The following is a 21695-nucleotide window of genomic DNA, read 5'->3' on the forward strand; positions in this document are numbered from 1 at the left end:
AGGGAAAATAATCTATTTTTCTAGAGAATTTCAATCTGTCAGTCACTCTGATAGACGCATAGCTCCTACTGTATTATTTTTTTTGCTTCAGCTAACATACGTTAAAACAAAATCATTTTTAAAGCTGAAGACAACTCAACATTCTGATTAGCTCCAAAAGTTCTTCAGTCAACCCATGACTGCCAAGTTTCCTCAATGGAAGACATTATCTTGACTCATTTTCTTCAAGCATCAAGTGTGTGATCTGCCCCAGAAATAAGAGTTGCTTCCAAACATTGTCTTCTCAGAGAAGTTAGAGCTGCTAAATCTGTAACTCATGTATTTTCAGTTTTAAATCTCACAGAAAAATACTTCAGCTCCAAGACATGAAATGATTATGAGGGAGGAAAAAAAGCTCAGGAAGTCTTCACTTTTCATCATTTTTAGTCAATGATCCATTTGTACGTTGGCCAAAAATGACTTACTATATGAAGGCAGAGGCTACAATTTTCACTGATATTTCCTCTTGGGGACTAGAGAATTCAGTGCTTTGGTCAAATGTATAACTTGTGTTTAGATAATTGGAGATATTTTTCAGCAATTGTTTTTCACAGAAATACTTCTATGAGAAAAAAAATTTAAGTTTACTTATTTATCTATTTTTGAGAGAGAGAGAGAGAGCATGAGTCCAGGAAGAGCAGAGAGAGAGAATCCTAAGCAGGCTCCACACTGTCAGCAGGGAGCCTGATGCAGGGGCTCAATGCAGGGCTCGAACTCGTGAACCAAGAGATCATGACCTGAGCCAAAACCAAGAGTCTGACACTTAATCGACCAAGCCATGCAGTCACCCCCTATGAGAAATTGCCACAATATTTACTGTGCACCCCGAGTTTTATACAAGTCAGTCATCCAAAAGAACCTGGACATCTGGAAATATGGCGATATTCACTAAGTTGCTATCCCAAAGGAAGAGATCTGATTAAAATGTGTTAAACAAGTCAGTGGAATGAAATTAGAGAGCTAGGTTACTTGTTTTGTCTACCTACCTGCCTTTCTTACTTCCCTCCTCTGTCCACATCCCTCTCTCTCTCTCCCTCTTTCTCTCTCTCTCCAGATATCTCTAGCCTAAAGCCAATTTGTTACATGTTTTTACAACTCATCAGCAAAACCGCACTTGTGTCAGCCAGAATCGTTCTAGCATACCAATTATTTAAATTGTCAGAACCCTCAGGTAAAAACGCTCCAGGTGCCAAAAAGCAACAGTCCTCTTCAATGTGCAGAGAAGTTGTTTTTTTCCCTAGAGTTTAGAACTGGGCTCTCCTCTGAATCAGAGGGACAAACACGTGTGGACTTTAAGCTGGAGCTTTCCGGCAGTCTGGAAATTGATGTTCTGAAGGACATTATTGGCGTTGACTTGCAAGTCGCTGGAGATGAGCCAGTGCTTCGTGGACACTGAGAGGAAAAAGAAGGCACTAGATCTCTGGTTCTCAAAACTAGCTGCTCAACGGAGTCACCTGGGGAGTTTTACAAAACTGTTTGAATGCTTGGACTTGATATCGTTGGCTTGGGATATGGCCTGGGCCTTGGTATTTCTAAAAGCAACCAAGCTTGAGGACCGTTATTTTAAAGTATACAAAATTCACATTTATGCCTTAGTTAAATTAAGGTAAAAGAAATTCCCCCTCATCTGAGCTGAAAGATTTAATCAGAGAAAGGAAATAATTCTTACTATTGCCATCCCTCCTGTTGTCATTTGATATAATCAACAGGCCATTTATAAATCCATTTATAAGATTTTTAATCGGTTTGTTTGGCCCCTCTTCAGAGGCTCTGTGTCAGAAACTTTAATATCGGAGGAACTACAAACAGCTGCCAGGACAAACACCATGTTGTCTCCCTGCTTCTCGGGCCCCGTGTCAGAGAGGGTAGGAAACTCAGCTGCCAGGTGCAATGCAATGCTAGTGAGCTGTCCCACTGCGGGTGTCCCTTACCCCGGGCCAGCCATTGTGGTCAGGCAGGAGGGTGGGCCCGTGGCCACTGGAGCGTCGAATTTTTCAAGAGAAGCCAGAAATCATCTTATTTACGTGAAATATCCCAATTTCTAAATGTTGGCAAGTAGTTGTGAATAATCAAAATACATCTGTGGACCAAAAGTGTGCTGCCAGTTTGCACCTCTGGCCTGGAAGGCCCTTCATTTCACTGTCATGTGGCTAACTCCTGCTCAACTTCCAACACTCACTCACTTCTGGAGACCATCCTTTTTTTTTCTCTAATGTTCATTTATTTTTGAGAGAGAGAGAGAGAGAGAGAGAGAGAGCGCACAAGTTGGGGAGGGGCTGAGAGAGAGACAAGGAGACACAGAATCCGAAGCAGGCTCCAGGTTCTGAGCTGTCAGCACAGAGCTCACACGAGGCATGACCTGAACCGAAGTGGGATGCTCAGCCAACTTAGCCACCCAGGTGCCCCAGAGACAATTCTTTAGAGAAAGCCTCCTGCCGTCGCCCCTGTCCGCCTCCCCTTATCCCCAGCCTCCAGCTCCAACCCTGGGCGCTCAAGCACATCTCCAAAGCTTGTCTCCCTGCAATGGGATTGTGCATTTGTCTCCCCTAACAACTGCCCACTCCCGAGGGCAGGGATGGTGCCTAAATCCCCTTATTTTAGGGGTGTATGTTAATCCCAAACTGGATTCTGATTCAGCCAACAAACACTTATTAGACGCTTACTACATGTGTATACATAAAAATTTAACAAGTTATGGCCCCTCGGAAATACAAATTAAGAAAATACACCCTAGGGAAAAAAGGCTTTCCTCTCCAAATAGATGTTGTTACCTTTGTGATTTACATCTCTGCTCCCAGATCTAATTCACTTGTGAGTATCCTCAGAACATCTCCACATGGCACATTTATCCTCAGGGTGTTGCTTTATGGTTAAGACAGTAGCCTTTAAAATTTTTTTTAATGTTTATTTATTTTTCAGAGACAGACAGAGAGACAGAGCACAAGCAGGGGACGGGCAGAGAGAGGGGGAGACACAGAATCCAGAAGCAGGCTCCAGGCTCTGAGCTGTCAGCACAGAGCCCGAGGCGGGGCTTGAACCCACGAACTGCGAGATCATGACCTGAAGCGAAGTCCATCGCTTAACCCACTGAGACATCCGGGAGCCCCAAGAAAGTGGCCTTCAAAGACAGCCTGGGTTCAGATTTGGGCTCTGCCACCTGTGTGACCTTGGGTAAAGTACTTGACCTTATTCTCAGTTTTCTTACACTTACCTATTTTTTAAACTGAAGTATAGTTGACACACAAATGTTACATTCGTTTTAGGTGTACAACTTAGTGAAAGGACAACTCTATACATTATGCTATGCTCACCCCAAGTGTAGCTACCATCTGTCACCATACAACACCGTTACATTGGTTTTCTTATATTTATATCGGAGGTAGTAATGAGACCTGCCTTAAAGGTTGTGTGAGGATTAATTACGCCTTAGTAACTATTTACTATCTTGGGCCATTGCTGTCACCCATAATTGAACGCAGTGCCTTCCAAGAACCCTTCTTAGTGAGCATTATTACCCCCACCTTATTGATGAGGGGACAATGAGGCTCCATTGTCAACTATCCAAGGCCACTCTGTTGGTAGTTACAATGTTACAGAACCTGGTCTGGATCACCTGGTGGAAGAACCAAGCGGCACTTGGGGATCTTGGAAGGCGGGAGGTTTATTTCACTCATCACTCTCCAGAGGTCTGAGCCCCCAAGCACAAGCAGAGGGAAATCTATGGTCTGTTACTTCCGCATTGCGCATCAGTAGTAATTTGGCTCATGTGGCAAGTGGGGCGGGAAGAAGAATCCGGAAGGGAGTCTTTGGGGACTGGAATGCCCCTCTTAGTCCTGTTGGCCATCTTCTAGCATAATTTTTCCCTATCCACAAAACTGGGCTGTAAACACAGATCTGCCACCAAGTCCACTGCCTTTCCAATTACACTAGGGAAAAATCAACCTGGTCCTCCCAAATTTGTGCCAGTCCGCCAACGCTTAAAACCAACTCCTACCCATTAAGATAGTCCTATTCACCTTGACAAGTACCTAAATACAAGTAAATTCCTTTGTCATTATATTAATAATAATAAAAGCTAACATCATCGAGTTGTGCGTTCTCTACATTTTGCTAAGCACGTGTCTTTCATTGTGTTCTTTAACCTCTATGAGGCACTTATTATTTTCAGATGAGGAAACCCAGGAGGTTAAGTTACTTGCCCAAGGACATAAAGCAGTGGTTAAGCCTAGACTCTGACTCCAAAACCATTAAAGGTTCTTAACCTCTCTGCCAGGCACTGGGATCTCCCTGACCAATACAATTTCATTTAAAAAATAAAATTATTAACCAACTTACCCACTCTTTATTTCATTGCCATTTACTCATAGAAGAAAGAACATGTTAACACAAAAACTGTTGAGAGCTCATAATCTCAGAGTAAAATAATTAAATATATTTAACTTTATAAAACGTTCCAGACATTGTTTGGTTTTTTGTTTTTGCGTTTGTTTTGTTTTGTTTTTTTTACTTTTCTATGTGAACTGGTGGAAGCTTTGTCTCCATCACTGCCCCCCTGCCACCATTTTCTCCTTGTCCTTCCTTACCTAGTCATCTCCAGCTTTTCCACTTTGTCATGTCTTCTCTTTGACTATTCCTCCAACTTGGTCCTTCCTTCAGAGCCAAGATGACTGCCCCAGAAGCAGCACTGGAATCATTTAAACTGAAAGGAGGAAGCCTGAATGCAAATGTAAGAGGGGGGCTTGGTCCTACCCAGACCACGGGGAAAGCAGTGACGGATCTGGGAAGCTTCCATGCTGATCAAGGGGTTGTAAAGGGAGACCATGGTGCACGATGGCATGTGACATAGAGTCCAGGAAAATGGAGGATGATAAGGACAGGAGAAGGGCCAAAGGGCTTCTCCAGTTCTACCTTCTTGACAGGGAGACAAGAGGGAGGGAATGGGCCCGTTATAAGAAGGAGCAGGGTGACAAAGCAAAGAATGTTTGCATTGTATTGAAAACCACCCACAGGTTACCTCCTTGTCAATGAGTCCCTCCCACAGGTTTCTTTTGAGTTAACACTGAATTCAGTTCTCCTAAACTCAATCTGAAAAATGGAAGTCACATTCAATTTCACTCATTTATTCAATACTTATTAGGACACTACTGTGGCCAGGCCTTGTAATCTGCACTGGGGAAATGTTACCTTAATAAGATTGGTTTTAGCCAGCTTTCAATAGTTCCCAGATGGATGAGACAGACAAAATATGTCGTTTTATTTTTCATTTCCTTTTTGTACATGACTATTACAGTACTCATACCTAGTTGAAGAAATTCCTGTATTTTCTTTTTTTATTATTTCTTTTTTTTAAACATTTTTATTCGATGTATGCATAGTTTTTTTTTAACATTTATATATTTTTGAGAGATGGACAGAGTGCGAGTAGGCAGGTGGCAGAGAGAGGGAGACACAGAATCCGAAGCCGGCTCCAGGCTCTGAGCTGTCAGCACAGAGACCTACATGGGGCTCATACTCACAGACTGTGAGATCATGACCTCAGCCAAAGTTGGTGGCTTAACCGACTGAGCCACCTAGGCACCACTCTTTTTTTGTTTTTTATTTTTTATTATTTTTTTTTTAATTTTTTTTGTAATGTTTATTTATTTTTGAGACAGAGAGAGACAGAGCATGAGTGGGGGAGGGTTAGAGAGAGGGAGACACAGAATCCAAAACAGGCTCCAGGCTCCGAGCTGTCAGCACAGAGCCCGACGCGGGGCTAGAACTCACAGACCGCGAGATCATGACCTAAGCCGAAGTCGGCTGCTCAACCGACTGAGCCACCCAGGTGCCCCATGTTTTTTAAAGTTTATTTACTTATTTTGAGAGACAGAGACAGCATGAGAGGGGGTAGGGCAGAAAGAGAGAGAGAGAGAATCACAAGCAGGCTCTGCTTGAACCCACAAAAAAACCACGAGATCACCACCTGAGCCAAAACCAAGAATCGGACACTTAACCAACTGAGCCACCCAGGAGCCCCTATATTTTCTATCTATGGTAATATTAACAATGGCATGAAGTACTTTCTCCGTGCAAATGTCAGCTGATGTGCAGTGAGCATTCCTCCATGCCAGACATTCTGTTAAGCGCTGTGTATAAATCATCTCATTGAATGAGAACAATGCCTGGAACATAGTAGGGGATCAATAACTAATGGACAGATGGATGGATGAATGAATGAATGAATGAATGATTCTTCACTACAGCTCTATGAGGTAGTTTCTATTATCATCACCATTGTATAGATGAGGAAACTGAGGTACAAAGTAGTTAAGTAACTTGCTTAAGACAACATGGGTTCTGAATTCATGACTTTCGTGGCATAAAAGTGATAAAGAATAAAAAACACTTTCTGGGACACCTGGCTGGCTCAGTCAATAGAGCATCAACTCTTGATCTCAGGTTCGAGTTCAAGTCCCGTGTTGGGTGTGGAGGCTACATTTAAAAAAACCAAACAAACAAAAAACAAACAAATAAAACTTAAAAAAAAAAAGGAAAAACTTCCCAACTAATGAAAGCATTTCAGGATATTGTAGTGCCAAGATAATAAAAATCACCAAGTAAGTAAGTCCAAAAGGCACAAGAGACCTGCCCGAAGTGAGAAGGTAAAAAAGATCAGGAATGATGAGCCAAAAGTAGAACCTGGGCCTCTTCTAATCACTCTGCATCACACCAGTTTTAATTCCCATGCATGAGCAGGTCATACCTCAAAAAGATACTCAACTTAGTATCGGCAATTGCTTCAGCACTGAGGATGTACCATTGGCTGGTCCAGAACATAGTTGTTCAGGAATGAAAAGGGGGAGGAAGAAAAATGTGGGAAAGGAGAAAGGCAAGGGTCTCAAAGAATTATCTATGGTGAGGTGACTGACAAAGCCCCAGTGACTATCCAGACATGACACCATGCAAACCACTGTGACTATAGTTTTGGACAGTTTGTATTTTGAACAGTATGCTTTTGAGACCCTTCATAAGTACAATTATCCCCTTATTCTTGGTGATTAATAAACATATTCATGATAAATTTCATCCTCGTTGGGAACATACCTAACAAATTATCTATAAGCAGAAAGTTGGACACAATTACTTAAAGAATAAACCACCCTGCAGAAAAAAAATGGAAGCGAGACACAGGGAGGAGCAGGTCCCTGTAGCCCTGGTTAGAATATACAATTTGCCCCCATCTCCTAAATAGGTAGTTATACTTCATGTGACTGATGCCCAGAAGAACATTTAATCTGCAATGTCTATTTTAGTGAGTTCTTCCACTGGCACATTCGCAAGACTGGGTTTTGTTGTTTTGGAGGGAGGTGTTTGGTTGGGGGAATGGGGGCAAATGTAGGGGGTGGAATTCCCCAAACCAAGAAAGAAGTCAAACCCTGCCTCCCCCAACCCCCTGTATCAGGAAACATGCATTTCTTTTATGCCCAGTCTGTGCTGCCCCTGTTTGACTTTAGGTCAATGCAAGGAGCATGTGACCTGCTGAAGTTAATTCTACAAAACAATGGATTGAGTTAGCAAGGCTTCATCCTATTACTTTTGATAACAAACTAATTCCTTTTTCTCTCTCTCAATGAGTTCCTGACACTTTCAACTTTTGGTGTTGCTAGTGAAAAGGAAGGAATTAAAATGCAACTAAGTGCATTTCCTAAAAACCTTTGGTGGGTTTAAGGGCATTTTACTTCTTTTCACTAAATGTTTCCCTTTCCCTACTAACTAACTTAGAAGGATAAAATGTACATATGGGGACAGGGGTAGGATTTGACCTCTAAATTCGGGGACTAGCTTACTAATTCAGTCATGTTTGTGATTAGATTCCAAAAGGCATTCCCAACAGAAAGCTGATAAAAGTCTTTAAAAGCCATTCCTGAAAAATCTCCCATGATGTATTGGCAAGTAGAAAACAATTAAGAAGAAATATTCATTAGGGGCGCCTGGGTGGCTCAGTCGGTTAAGCGGCCGACTTCGGCTCAGGTCATGATCTCACGGTCCGTGAGTTCGAGCCCCGCGTCGGGCTCTGTGCTGACAACTCAGAGCCTGGAGCCTGTTTCAGATTCTGTGTCTCCCTCTCTCTGACCCTCTCCTGTTCATGCTCTGTCTCTCCCTGTCTCAAAAATAAATAAAAATGTTAAAAAAAGAATTAAAAAAAAAAAGAAGAAATATTCATTACATTACCACAATTTTGCTTGAAGAAATAAAACAAACATACGCAAATGCACACATAGGTAAAAAGATTAGGAGGAAATATCCATAAAGGTTAGCAGTAATTATCTTTGGACATAGAGATTGGGAATGGTTTTAACTTTCTACATTTTTTTTTTTTTTGTCTTTGTTTACTTATAATTTTTCTACTTTTAACAACTATTTGCCTTTTATTCAGAAAAATACATTTGGGGCACTTGGGTAGCTCAGTGGTTAAGCGTCAGACTTCAGCTCAGCTCAGGTCATGATCTCACGGTTCATGAGTTCGAGCCCCATATCAGACTGAATACTACTGTCAGCACAGAGCCTGCTTTGGATCCTCTGTCCCCCTTTCTCTCTGCCCCTTCCCCCACTTATGCGTGTGCGCACGCATGCGCTCTCTCTCTCTCAAAAATAAATAAACAGTTTTTAAAAAAAGAAAGAGGGGCATCTGGGTGGCTCAGTGAGGTACATGTCTTGACTTCGGCTCAGGTCATAATCTTGCAGTTTGTGGGTTCAAGCCCCATGTGGGGCTCTGTGCTGACAGCTCAGAACCTGGAGCCTGCTTCAGATTCTGTGTCTGCCTCTCTCTGTACCCCTCCCCTGCTCACTCTCTGTCTCTGTCTCTGTTTCTCTCTCAAAAATAAAATAAACATCAAAAACGTCTTTTTTTGAAAGAAAGAAAGAAAGAAAGAAAGAAAGAAAGAAAGAAAGAAAAAATACATTTAAGGCTATTTTTCCTCCTCTAGGGGACTTCAGATCCTGCCCCCCACCCTGTGTAGCTGGGTGAGAACCTCTCCCCATACCTGCCAAAGACTGAAGATTTATTCTCTGAGAGTAAAACATAGAGTCTCTAGAAGGGGGAGAGACCAGGCACAGCTGAAGACAGAAGTACTATACAGAATCAAAGGGGGTCTGAGTGTAGACGCTGAGATGCCCCCACACACACCACACCAGCATGCTCACTGCCAATCAGCTGCCGTGCCTTCACCCTCCAACCAAAAAATGGAAGCATTTCTCTGACAACCCAAAAGGAAGAAAATCTAAAAGATACTGACTCTAGAGTTTCCCTGGCCAGAAGGACTAGCCACATGGCACCCCTTCCCAAATGAACTTCAATCTACAAGCCCCCAGTCACTTAGATATGAGCAGACAGACAAGACTGACAGATTTCTAAGAAAAGCCTCAAACATTAAAATAGTGACTAAAACACATAGAAAACAAAGTAAATGGAAAGGTAAGATAATAATTATGGTAAATAAGAGTTTATAGGAAAGAAAAAGCAATATCATGGTTTACAAGATGACTCAGCTATGAATGGTCATTGTAATGTAAACCTTCATGCAAACCAATCAAAAGTTATGGCATAATTAAATTGGGAGGAGAGAGGGGATGAGAAAGGTGGTATGTGTAGTGGAGCATCCTGGGGGCAGGGAGGAAGAAAGCTAACCTTCATCTTCTGTAGTGAAAAGTTATTACTTAGCGCCTACAACCGAAAGCTCAAGAGGTCAGCAATATAAGCATGTCATATAGAAACATGGAGGTCAATATAAAAAGCAGTAGCTGATGTATGAAACTGATTGCCTTTGGGGTGGGGAAAATGGGGGACACAGCGGTAGAGAACTATTGCTTTTCTTTATAAACCTTGTGGAACCATTTTATTCTTTAAGCTGTAGTAATATATAATTTTGATACAAGAATATAAAAGAAAATGAGAAATTAAAAACGGAAGGCTAGAGCTGGCTTTGACAGCTATACATATTTGGGTTGGAATCCCACTGTGGCATTCACCTAAATCTGACCATGCTTAACTTCCTTATCCTCTACAAGCCTGTTTGTTTCTGTCTGTAAAATCAGGACAATGGTGGCTGTGAAAATTAAATAAGGTTTAATGTGTAAGGTCCTTTGTCCATATTGGACAATTAACATCAGCTCCTATGTCAAATGGCCAAGGCTCTCAGCCCCTCACGTGACCACTGTAGGAGACTAGCAGTCAGAGTTTTTCTGCCCTGAGAGCAGAGTTCTACTTACAGCAATGTCCAATTGTTTGAAGAAGGAGATTTGAAATCAATGTTTCTCAATCTTCAACAAGCTATAGATCCCTTTCAAAGGAGAAACAAAATAAAACACCAAACTCTTAGGGATCCAGGGTTGACTTAGACTTTTTAATTAAAATATGACTTAAATATTATAATACTATTTTATATGCATTAACTCCTTATGTACATACAACCTAAGCAACAATAAAGTAAAAATAAATTTAAATGAAAACCAAATCACAAAACCAGTGGAATTCAAGTGAACACTAATTTTTTTTAAATTCGTTTATTGATTGATTGATTGATTGATTGATTGAAGTAATTTCTACACCCAATGTGGGGCTCAAACTCATGACCCAGAGATCAGCAGTCACATGCTCTTCCAAATGAGTCAGCAAGGCGCTCCCAAGTGAACACTTAATTTAATGTGATAGTTGGTAACATTTTGCTGAAACCAAATCATGGCTCTTCGAGAGCATAGGCAATGGCAGGTTCTCATGGGTCCCCATGCCCAGGCCACTGGGTGCTAGTTGGTGACCCAATTTCTCACTGCTTTTCTTTGAATCCTCCTTCCACAGCTGGCTGTGGGACTCCTGAGCCTTTGCATGGTGCTAGCATGTATCTTATACATCAGGTCTACTAATACTTTTTTCTTGTTAGCCAGGTACGATGAACATAATACAATTTGGCTCAAATTTAATCATAACAGAAACTCAGGCTCAAAATGGAGAAAACCACTAAATTAAAAATCATCATGGAAAACCATAAATCCTTGAATGGAACAACTTGGTGGTTAATTAAGGCCTCCTGGAAGCTTTAACCCAAAATCAAGAGTAAGACTTTTCCAGGCAGCAGGACCACCTTCCTCTCCCCTGGTCTCCCCATCCCCTCCACAGTGTCCAGTCAAAACTGCTGCTTTATTATGTTTTTACCATATACCCATGGGACACCTAATAAGCATTAATGAAGATTATGTTCTTTCTATACCCAGCTGTTCCTCATTCTATTATACTACTTGTGGTGGCTCCTTGGTTTGCTTTCTTCCTTTTTTTAAAATTGCTTTCTTTTTCAAAATACATATTATGATCTTTTTTGCATACACAAGACAAAAACCAAAGACATGTTATCAGACTGGTCAAAAGGCACAACGTCACCTTATAATGGAAAATATTTGCTGACCTCTTTGATACTAGAAAAATATCTGTGTATTTTAATGGAATTTAGTATGTATGCTTCTGATGTATTAAAAACAAACTCAACAAACTGTCCCTTTGTGGAATAACTTAATTTCCAAGGTTTTTGAGCCTTCCATAGGAAGAAGGTACCATCAAAAGAAAAAAATACATAGTACATCCAAACTTCCCCAATCCAGCCTCTGCTCTTACCCTCCAAGCCAGGCAGTTTGACAGGAAGATAATCTCAGACATGGCAGGCTGTGTCCTCTGGCCACAAGTCACATAGGTTCTGTGCTAAAGGCCAGGGGGTGAAATGTCCTTCATAGTTCAAGACATCTCTTTTTGCAGTCACAGCTGTCCATAGAAGTTACGACAGTTTAGGCAATCATAGCTATTTCAAGGGCTCCAGGTGGCTGCTCTGGACGGAAGGAAGATTAAAAGAAGTTGTCTCTATTCATATAAAAAAAGCTTACGGCTCTACACTCATTTGTTCCATAAATACGTATTAAACAACTACCGTGTGAGGTTCCATGTGTCTATTAGGCAGTGTAAGGGATGAAGAAGACATATACCCTGCCTTAGAGAAACACATTTTCTAGAGGAGGGGATAGAAATAAAAGCAAGTGCCTGCAAAGCAGTGTGAGAACTGCTGATTGATAGATAATGTGCTATGGGAGCACAGAGGAAGGAGCAACTCCGCTTACCTGGAGTGACTTTGAGTTGATCTTTTGGCTGAATTAGAGTCTTCAGCTTAACAAGAAGGGTGGGGGGGAGGAGTCCAGGCAGAGGATATAGCACAGAGGCATAACAAAGCTTGGATCACGCAGGGAAGAGTAAGTAGGTCTGGGGTTACATAATGTATAGTAGGTAAAAATAACCAGAAAAGACATCCTAGGGTAGATGATTAAGTTTGGGTTTTTCCTATTGGTTTCAATTTGATGGGTGTGTGTGTGTGTGTGTGTGTGTGTGCGTGTGTGTATATATATATATATATATATGCACACATACGCACACACACGACAATATTTATGTAAATGAAACATTGTTCTAAATTTTGAGAATATAGTTTTTTGCAGTGCTTCTTAAAAGAATACACAAAGCACATAATAACTCACAAAAAGCACTTTTACAGGGAACTATAATAGTATTGACTAAGTATTGCTTATGATTTTTCAACGAATAAAATTTGGAATAGCTCGAAGAATAGACAGGCTGCATGGCCTTCAAATATTTCTTCATAGATAACATTTCTATCAAGCAGGACATTGATAAGATTTGGACAGAAAAGTGGTTGGTTGATTTTGTGTTCTTTGCAGATTCTTTTGGGTTTTTTTAATGTTTACTTATTTTTGAAAGAGTGAGTGATTGGAGGAGGGGCAGGGACAGAGAGGGGGAGACAGAGAATCCCAAGCAGACTCAGTGCTGTCAGCTCAAAACCCGATGTGGGGCTTTAACTCATGAACTGTGAGATCATGACCTGAGCTGAAGTCAGACTCTCAACTGAATGAGCCACCCAGGCGCCCCATATTCTTTGCAAATTCTTAAGTCTAAAATTGATTTTAGTGGTAATTGGTAGGCATTAAAGAGTTGCAATCAGTGTGCTGATACAATTAATATGTATGAATATTAGGAGGGAGTGGTAGGAGGAGCAGAGAGATCCATGAAGAGTTTATTACATTTTCTAAGGTTAAATAAAGGGTACAACTGAATTATGTCATGATGGTAAACGTGCAGGAGTCTACAGATATTAAAGTGGTAAAATTTGCTAAATCTTTGAGACCAATTAGTGCTGAGGAGTGAGAAGAAGTAAGAAGAATCTAAGAAGACTCCCAGATTTCTGACTTAAGTATCTGGGTGAGCTTTTTTAAGTTTATTTTATTTTATTTTTTTAGTAATCTCTACACCCATCATGAGGTTCGAACTCATGGCCCAGAGATCAAGAGTCGTATGCTTTATGACTATGCCAGGTAGGTGCCCCCAAGTATCTGGGTGAGATTTAGTTCTCTTCACTGGAATAGTGAAGAACAGATTGGGAGAGTTATGATGATAAGTTCTGGTACAACTTGATTTTAGGACATGATGAAAGATTGGATGTAATTCATCTTTTTAATATGCTAAGAAGAATAATGTTGAGATAGCAATGGGACCAAACATTGCTATAGCCACATTAGGAGGCATTTTGGCAGTATCTAATACAATATTAAAATGTACACACCATATGACCCAACAGTGCCATTTCTCAGTATCAACCTCAGAAAAAAGCACATGCCCTAGGAGGAAGGTCCAAGGAGGTGCATTGCAGCATTACTGGTAATCACACACACACACACACACACACACACACACACACAATTCAACCTACTGAAATGTAGTTTGCTAGGGAAATAGTTTTTAAAAACCATGATAGTGTTTTCAGACTTACTGAAAATTAAAATCACCCGGGATATTGGTTGAAAATAATTTCTTCATCCCCCTTCCCAGTCCTACAGAAACAGATTCTCTTGGGGCAGGCCGTGAATAGGTCTGGGTGATTTTTTATCATCAGAAATGTTTCTGAAAAACTTATGAAAAGTGTTTCCAAAACCATCTCTAGAAACAAACAAATGCTAGGCAGGATTAAAAAGAATGAGGGTAAATCTCTGTGAAGCAACTCAGAATGAGCTCCAAGATATATTGAGTGATAAATGCAGACTGCAGAATGAACACACAGTGTGATACCATTATGTAACCACAGACCCACACAGAACAATGTATTTCTAGAAGTAAATATGGGCTTGGTGGTGGTGATTTCAAAGGGAACTTCTGTTATGACTATAATGGTTCATTTTTTTAAGATCAAAAAGTATTTGTGCATTAATTCTGTAATTAGAAGCAGATATTTATTTATTTACTGCGGGTGTGGTTGAGGTGATGATGAAGGTAGCCTGTGCAAAACACAGCTTGTGCTAAACCACAAATACCTAGAAGCATATCCTGGATAAATTTTATCTGCATCATATTCATGCATCAAATATATGAAACTGTGCTCTACACCAAATGAAGCAGTTCATTGCTTGGGGGGATGTGGCAAGAGAGGCGGCAAGAATGAAGAAGGGCCCAGAAATCCCCTGATATTTCCACGTCTGCTCACCTTTCAAGACCCACTTTGAATACCATCTCTATGGTCCAGTTCCCACAACCTGATTTCATCTCTTTGTCTTCTAAACCCCATCCCATCCCTTTCATCTGCTTACATCTGTGTATACAGGTCTCATCCTCTCACCACATCATCCCCCCTTCCATTCCACTTTGCATTTCCCCAAAGCCCAGCAGTGCCCTGCATACACAGCTCTCAATCTGAAATGATTATTGAATGAAATGCTTCCAGCTATGCCTCAGAGGTCTGAGAATGGTCTTCTACTCTCCACTGCAATTACTGCTCAGTGGAAGTCACTTAGTCCTGTCTACCCTCACATCCTCACCCCATCTCCCCCTCCTCCTCACTGCTGTCTAAAATTCTTACAATGGAAAACATATGTTTTTATTACATAATTAGAGCTAAGGCTCAAAATCCAAAGCCCTAGGGAGAGCCATAAAAAGCAAATGGTTGCATCCCATCCTTCCCAGAGCACAAGATGGACAGGAATTGGGGAGAGGGAATAGATTGTTCCTACATACCTGGGGTTAGATGAAGAGCAGATGTGGAGAATAGAAGCTCTGTTGGCTCCTTGCAAAGGAAAGGCAGGCCTAGAAGAGGGAGCTTTTCTTCATAATCTGTCACCCCAGTCACCACAACCACTTCCACCTTTTGTCTATCCTTTGTAGCTAGCCTAACAAGAACAATCTTGACATGAGACAGCTTATCTCAAGGTCTTCCTCTTAAAGTCAGTCCACCCACAGAGATGGGGAACAGAGTTTCACAGTGTTACCCTTCAGTCATGTCAAGAGTGTCTCGGTTAGAGGTAAGAAGACATTCCCCAAGAAGCCACGCCATGTCTTCATGTTGTTCCAGACCAGCAGCCACAAAGGAATGGACGAACCATTGTTCTTTATAGAAATCCTATGCCATGAAACTTCATGTCTCTTGGCATTAGCACTATGGTCTCTCTGCCCTAGTCCTCTCCACAAACACATTGATTTTTATTACTTATTTAAGTTATGTGTCAGTCAAGGTCCTGGCACAGAACATTTGGTATCTCAAACTGGGTAATTTAGGGAGGGGTAATAAAAGGAGTAATTGTAGAGAGCTATGTGGGAAAGCCACCTGCCAGGTGCTGTGATTTCCATTAAGGGAATAAATGCCCTAATCTCAGTCTTCTTCCTTTTGATTTCTTCCCTGTGTCCCATTGGCCAAATCCTACTGGAAGCCACAGGTCAAGGGAGCCCATTGATGAAGTGCATGGCATTCAGCTCCCTAGGTCATAAGCAAGGGAAGGATGAATCTGGAGGAGCAAGTAGAGGCTGTCTAGCACAACTGCCATGTCTGTCTGTCTCTCTCTGCCTCTTTTTATATTTAAATTTTAGTTAACATACAGTGCAATATTGGTTTCAGGAGTAGAATTCAGTGATTCATCACTTGCTCATCCCAAGTGCCCTCCTTAGTACTCATCACAAATCTAGCCCATTTCCCACCCACTTCTCTCCATCAACCTATACTTTGTTCCCTATCATTGAGTCCCTTGTGGGGGAGCCTGGGTGGCCCAGTCGGTTAAGCGTCAGACTCTTGGTTTCAGCTCAGGTTATGATCTCACAGTTTCATGAGTTTGAGCCCCACGTTGGGCTCTGTGCTAACAGCACAGGGCCTGCTTAGAATTCTCTCTCTCTCTCTCTCTCTCAGATTTGGGCCCCTGCCCCAATCTTGCTGTCTTTGTCTCTGTCTCGCTCAAAATAGATAAATAACTTTGGTTATTTTTCCCTCTCTGGTCTCCCCCCCCCCCCACCTTCTTATATGTTCATCTGTTTTGTTTCTTAAATTCCACACATGAGAGAAATCATATGGTATTTGTCTTTCTCTGATTGTGCAATGTCCGTCTCTTGCTCAAGAAAGCCAGAACAGCGACATTGCATATACAAAGCCATCTCCAGTCTGGAGCAGCCGCGCCTTCCACCTCCTCTCCCACCATTCTTAACCATGTGACCATGCTCCGCTTAAGACACAGGACAGTGTCCCTGCCCAGGCTTCATCCTTTGTATACTTATGCCCACATTGTGTTTCCTCTTCTGTCTGGACCACCCTCTCTCCCTTTCCTCTTGGAAAATTTCTACCCATCTTTCAAGGTGAGACTCCATTTCTCTTTGGAGCCTCTCCTGATCTATCATACCCTTTTCACACAGGCTTCATCGCTTCTGCCTACATAATACTGAAGCACCGTGAGCATATACTTTTATTCAGGACTTTATTCATGTACATTTTCCCTGCTGCTATGCAAGTATTGCTCACAGATGAAGATTCCATCTCATCATTACTATTAACAACCACTATTATCATTTTCCGACTACTAATTATGTGGTAGACCTGGGCCCTTTAATTCATTCTTTTGTCTATGAGGCAGACACCTTGTTTTTATCCAACGCACTGATGTAAAAACTGATTTTTGGAGAGATGGACCAGCGTGCATAACGTCACTCAGCTAGTAACCAGTGGAGCAGTGGTCGCTTAAAGCAGCTAACTTGGATTCAAACCCATGTCCTTCTAACTCCCAACCTGAATGGTGAAACTGAAAGTAACCACAGTGAATTTAAGAAATAAAACAAAGCAAACATAGGAGAAAAAAAGGGAGAGGCAAACCAAGAAAGAGACTCCTAGCTGTAGAGAACACACTGATGGTTACCAGAAGGGAGGTGGGTGGGGGGATGGGTAAAATAGGCAACGGGAATTAAGGAAGGCACTTGTGAGGAGCATGGGGTGTTATATGGAAGTGCGGAATTACTATATTGTACACCTGAAACTAATACTACACTATTTGTTAACACACTGGAATTTGAATAAAAACTAAAAAAAAGAAAGTAACCATGGTGAATACTGCCTGTCTCAGATTTGCATCCCCAGAGTTGAGCCAGCTCTAGATAATCCATAATTAGTGTCCAAGACGTGTGTTTGAATAAACCACCAGAAGCATAACATACTGACAGAAATCTCTTGACTATGTGTCTATTTCCCTTAGTATAGGTTAGTCCAAGGCCGTGACTTTCTTTAGTCTTATCTCCATCCTGATAGTTTATAGCAAAGTCCCAATTTGCTAACAAAACTAAACTTTGCCTTGACTGTGTTTATTAGTTGCCTTTTCAAACAGAATCATCAGCAAACAGAATCCCTTAGAAGACTAAGGTATTGGTCGTGCTCCCAGAGTACTGAGTTAAAAATTTTTCCTAAGGAAAAAAAAAAAAAGAAAAGAAAAGAAGAAATATTTCCCAAGGAATGGAAGGATAGTGTATTAGGAGCTTCTGAGCAACATGTCCTTGTGTTTTTACATATGAACCGTGAGAGTAGGGAGCTGAGAGACAATATTTTAAAAATTGATCCTGTTATAACAATAACAGCCATCATACATATAGGATACTTATTGTGTGACCAATTGGTGTTTTACATATATTATTCCTAATTTCTTTAGCAGCTCTGCAAGGTAAGTCTTACTCTCCCCATTTTACAGGACAGGAAACTGAGGTTCAGTGAGCCTAAGTTTCCTGTCCAAGGCCTCTCAAAATTCATGCCCAGATTTTCATGGCTTTACCCTGATTCCCTGAAACAAAGAAATTAAACACTATCAACTATAACAGAACCAGTATCATCATGAGGGACATCTAGTAATGTAGAAATTTTATGGCTAATCAAAGTAATTCTAACTGTCAAATATAATTGTAAAACACAAGGTCTCAGTATCCTAAAATAACATTTTTCTTCACATTATGACCTCATTTAAACTTTCCTTTTACATCTTTGTAAATTAGGTAAGAGCAGTGTTATGATCTCGTTTATAGATGAAGAAACTGAAGCTCAGAGAAACTAAGCAGCAGGTAGCAGTGGGATTTGAACCCAGGTCTTTCGCTTTCAGATCTAGTAAACTGAAATGCAAAAGCATCATTATTGTGAATTTTTTTTAACCTAGAAGGCAGAAAGTCTGCCATATACACTACTGCTTGTTTCTAAAGAATTGGTTCGTGCCCACTCCCTTGTCCTCATCTGCCCCTCTCCTTGCCATCTCTTTTTCTTACTATTTTCATTTGCTACACAAATATTGTAACAAGAATAAAGGAAATAATTAAAAGAAATTTCACTCATAATTCCTATACCCCAACATATCAATCACTTTCAGGTGTCTGTAATTACTATCTAGTCCTTGTCCAAATATTACCCAAAAAGCACGCATGAGCATGCACACACACACACACACACACATACACATACACACATACACACCAAACACTTACACTCCCCTAGGGAGTTATTTGGAACTTGGTGGTGACTAGTGACAAGCACGTGATTCACAGAATCCAGACTGACCCTTGCGTGGTTTCCTCTGTAGTGACCTATATCTTCCCGGCGTGAATCAGCCAACTAGAAAGAAGAGAGCAATGAAGGAAAGGCTGACCCAAAGTCAGTGATTGCTTAGCTAAAGATTTTGACAAAAGCCACCACTACATCCAAATTCCGAATGTGACAACTCCTCCTCAATAAGAAGCAGTGCCTGGTTCTCCGAGGTGAAACTTTCCCGGTCCTTTGACTTTTATCTTAATCAGAGTGATACTGACCAAAATGTTAGCAGTGGTTATCTCTGGATGGTAAGATTATAAGGGATGTTTATTTTCTTCCTGATTCTCTCTTGCATTGTCTGAGTTTTCTGCAATGAACATGTAATATTTTCGTCATAAGATTAAAATCAATAATAATCGTCATGCTGAATAGGATGTGAGGTTGATCTAAAAAAAAAAAAGGGCCTATAAAAATTAGAGTCATGGGGATAGATAATGCAGTCTTCACCACTGGAGGGACAAAAACCCCTCCCTCAGGTCAGAGAGCCTAGAACCCAGGAAGTACAATTTCTAGCTCAGTTCCTTTGTAATATAATATATGCTAACAAGTTTTTGTTTCCTTTTTTTTTTTTAGCTTACAAAGATTGTTCCTAAACCATTTGTCAACAGAGAAGATTTGATTCTGAGAACATGTTATGGATTTTCTATTGCAATGGTCCAATATAATTTAGTAGACAATAACACCCATAGAAATGTGTGGGAGCTTTGCTGTCAAGTCCTGTAGTGTTTTAATAAAGGAACCTGTCATTTTTCTTCAGCTAAATTTCAGCTAGAAATAATATTAGGTGAGTTTTCATTGCCCTTCATTTCATAGCCTTTCTGTAATTTGGACACCTTAATGATTTCATGCAAAATTCTCTGTCTAAAGAGTCTTGGTGGCTTCTGTCTGATCTTGGTTTTTGCTTTTGATGCGGATTACTTATGTGCATCCATCATGGTAAAAACAGCAGAGTTTGGGCAAACACTGTTCTCAGACCTCCGCTCCCTTTCAGGCCTGGAGATCCTTCATCTAACCCAGTTCCATTCTTGTGCCTCTTCCCGCTGGCTTCCCCAGTGCCATTTTTATTAAAGCCCCAGCTCATCCCACATTCAGCCGCATGACTTCTTACAGGCTTCAGAATAAATCACCACATTGCTCCGATCTTGGCTTCTCTGCCCTCAGCTTTCAATTAAATTTAGAATTGACTTTAAAGGTACAACCTCAATGTACATGGTTGAAAATGACCTTGTTTCCCCTTTCCCACCACCTGCGACTTCCTGCGCAGGGCTCTTATACTCCAGCTCCTGGTTCAAAAAGTAGAAACAGGAATTTGCTACATGCTCCTGTGGCAAACTATAAGTCTCAAGCTGTTTAAAGTCTTTAAAGTCCCATCCAAAAGGTAAAGTACACTCTGCAGAGAGAAATCTGGGGGCCTGAATCTCTGGCTGTCTGTGTTCAGGAAGAGACACAGAAGGAGACGAAGAAGAAGAAGAAGAAGAAGAAGAAGAGAAGGAAGAAAAAAAAAAAAAAACCTTTGAGCTAAACACTTAATTTGTTTAATTTCTATGGTTTGCATTCAAGATGATTCATCTATTTATAATACGCATCACTATTAAAGTAATTATAAGTTAATATAAATGATCTATGACAATATTATAAGGACACCAAAGCAGACTTTAACATCAAAACTGACTTTCATCTTTTGTCTTGTCATTTGGCTTCCCACTCTTAGCAAGGAATAGAGCATATAAGCAGGTTTGGGCTATTCAGAATCGGACACGCTCCTGCCAATTTCTCCCTCCTCCCTTTGGAAGACTTTACCAATCAGAAGGACCGAACTGGAAAACCTGTCTTACTCTATTCAAAACCATTAATATTTCTAGGCGCTTACTTGTATCTAAGAGTAATAAGTTTCCTCCCAATCTGGGAAAGAAGAAGGAAAGAATGATTTGATTGCCTAAAAAAGGATAAAACAAGATCTGCTATGTGAAAAAGATGTATACATTCAAAGTGCTCTATAAGTATAACAGGGCAGTTTATTAATTCAACCATTGATTAGTTATTATCTACTATGCATCAGGGTCCAAGGAAGCTGTACAGTGTTTGTGAGCTTGAACCTTCATTTTCTCTCCTCTAAAATGGGAATAGAGACCCTTTATTTCAGCGTGTGTGAGAATCAAGTGGAAGAATAAATGTAAATCACTTAAAATCAGTTCTTGGCACATAATAAATACTGAGTGAATAGCTTTATATACAAATATGAAAGAAGTATCCCCAAATGCAAAGGGATTTACAGCCTAATGAATTCTTATTCTAAAACCTCTGCCTTTTGCATTTGACCCTAAAATTTGAAAAGCTTCAAAGTTTTAGCTATGCAAATCTCAGATCAAAATACTTTCCTATTGATTGCCCTTTAGAAAGATTTACTAAGAACATGTGGGTGCTTTACCAAATAAGGAAAAAAAAGAAAAGGAATTAACACATGTTAACTCACTAAATTTATCTCAGTGATTTTGCATCTTATTTTTCCCACTGTCTTATTAAATCCTAATTAATAGATAGGCATAAATAGTCTTATGTCCTAGATGGGGACACCGAGGCTCAAGGAGAGTCAGTAACCTCCCCATCATCACAGGGCTAGGAAGTGGAGAGGATGGGATTCAAACCATGGTATGTGGTTTCAGAGTCCATGCTCTTGTCCAGCATTGCCAGCTGCCCCCTTCACCCTGTTACATC

The sequence above is a fragment of the Panthera pardus genome, unplaced genomic scaffold, assembly GCF_024362965.1.
Source record: "Panthera pardus isolate Hobbes unplaced genomic scaffold, ASM2436296v1 HiC_scaffold_16, whole genome shotgun sequence".
Taxonomy (NCBI): Eukaryota; Metazoa; Chordata; class Mammalia; order Carnivora; family Felidae; genus Panthera; species Panthera pardus.